We start from the raw sequence: 2,500 nt of genomic DNA on the forward strand, positions 1-2,500 counted from the left end.
AAGAAAGAAAAGATAAAAAAAAAAGAATTATTATATATAAGTTAAAAAATGTAACTCTTTTCAAACTCTATATTACTATGTTAAAATTCGTATTTTCATTTCATTGTTAGAATGAACATCTGCAATAACAACGCACGTATACAAGCGTCGATGTTTATAAATAAATATAAAAAAAAAAAAATATATATATATAACACAATGGTTAGATATAGTTAATTAGAAATAATTAATGGCAGGACACGCATCGTATTCGAATCCCCGGTAGTCGAACATTTACTACCGGTGTTAACATTGGTTATTATCACCAATGATACTGCAAATCTTTTGTTAAGAGCATCGACAAAAGGCATCGTTAGTTTTTCAATGTGCAAAAATCTTGATTAACAACAACGATGTGACGCTAGTAATCTCTTAATTGGAACTTAATTGGGGGAAAGATTGATACGAGTTATGAATCAGTTGAAATTACAGAGAGATATAAAATTTTCATTGATCGACGAGAAAGAGAGGAAAGTTGCTCGATCTCGAGTCATGGGAAGAAAAAAAAAAAAAAAAAAAAAAAACTGAATTTGAAACAAAAAATCAGGGAGTTAAAAAAAATGGCGATGCTACTTTATGTAAAAAAAGAAAAAAAAAAAAAAAAAAAGGAAAGAAAGAAAAAGAAAATCATTTTCGATCTTACATTTTTTGTCTTTTTCAAATATTTATTCATTTATTTCTTTTTATTTATTTATTTTTTTCCATAAATACATCGCGATTTAAAATCCGATCTCGTCTCTGTAATTTCGACTCTGCAATGATCGTTGGACACCTACCACAAGAAAAGAATTGGCAAATATTTCGTGTGTTTTCGTGCGGGAGGGGGGGGTGCCTGCCTCCCTCGTTATTTCTTTCTTTGTTTTTTTTTTGTTTTTCTTGTTTTTGTGCTTTTTTCCCCTTCGCTTTTTCATCTCGTATACACATCGAATAAGAATACGTTCTATTTTCACGTCAAATTTTTGTCGATCAAAAGGAAAATTTATTTAACAACAAGTTGTTGTTTTAATGTAACAACAAATGTGAGCGTGTGTCGTGTCGAGAGTGTGTAGATATGTCCTTTTTCGTTTTCTTTTTTTTTTCTTTTTTTTTTCTTTTTTTTTTCTTTTTCTTTTCTTTGGACGAATGCAGCACCATGTGATAAATATCGGCTACGATTACCGCGATCGAACGCGGCGTCGTATCTCGTCTTCTTCACGATATAACACAGAAGATTGCAGAAGGAGAAAAAAGAAGTAATACCTCACATAAAAAAAAAAAAAAAAAAAAAAAAAAGAAAAAAAAACACTAACAGAACCGCGACAAATCTCGTTATGTTTCTGTTTTTTTTTTTGTTCACGTTGTTCAACCAATACGAAATATAATTCGATGCGAAGCACGCGAACCGGACACTTTTTTAATTTTATTTTTATTTTCATTTTCTTTTTTTTCCTTAATTCATATATAAAACACTTTTCACCCCTTATTTTTTTTTTTGTTCGTTTGTTCGTAACAAAATCACAGACGCTTTTATCACTCATTCCAACGAAGCATCTTCGTTCCTCTTTAATCACAAAGAGGAAGAAGAAACATATTTCTTAATCACTGCACTTCTTCTTCTTTTTGTTTTTCTTTCTCTTTTCCTTTTTTTTTTTTTTTTTCTTTCGATTTTTCATAATTTCCTCGTTTCGTTTCGAGGACGATTATCATTTCGCGAAATCATTTTCACATAGAACGATAACAACATTTTATCAACAAGAACAACATCGTCGTCGTAGATTAACCAACGGCAACAACCAACAACAGTTCGACGAATATTTTTTTTACTCCTGTTTTTGTTTTTTTTTTTTTTTCTTTTTTTCTTTTTTTCTTTTTTTTTTTTTTTTTTTTTTTTTTTTTAATTTGTTTTGTTTTGTTTCTTTCATTTTGGCATCACAGATCAAGTATCTATTATATCCTTAACTTGTCCCGCGCGTTTTTTTTTTCTTTTTTGTTTCTTTTCACTCGAACCGAACGAAAGATCGCGAAAATTTGTAATTCTTCAGAGTATATACGTTTTATCATATACATATATATATATATATATATACATGTATATGTGTATATATACATATATATATACACACAGCGATTTCGCGACGAACACACATAGGAAGATAATGATTTCTTCGAGATAATGGGAGACTTGGTTTTAATCAGGGAAGGATCTTTTAAATTTGTTATCTATTTGAAAGATAAATAGATAAATAGATCGATCGATTATCGAAGACAGATAAATGGAGAAGATAAAGAGAAAGGAAAAAAAAAGAAGACGTAGACGAAGGAGAAGAAGAAGATGAAGAAGAAGAAGAAGAAATAAAAGAAGAAAAAAAATTAGGAAGGATATTAGGCACTATAGTTTGGATTATCAACTAGGAACCATCATCGTCATCGTTAACGGCATCGTCATTATCGTGATTATTATCATTGTCACTGCAGCCAGCAC

At 30.0% G+C, this 2,500-nt stretch overlaps 1 protein-coding gene across 27 annotated transcripts in view; it reads right to left on the minus strand.

The window, feature by feature from the left end:
* The window catches only part of LOC124947877 (tropomyosin Per a 7.0102), a 53,263-nt gene that overhangs the window by 18,142 nt on the left and 32,621 nt on the right, over positions 1-2,500 (minus strand). The window lies entirely within an intron of this gene.

Source organism: Vespa velutina, chromosome 3 (genome assembly GCF_912470025.1).
Source record: "Vespa velutina chromosome 3, iVesVel2.1, whole genome shotgun sequence".
NCBI lineage: Eukaryota > Metazoa > Arthropoda > Insecta > Hymenoptera > Vespidae > Vespa > Vespa velutina.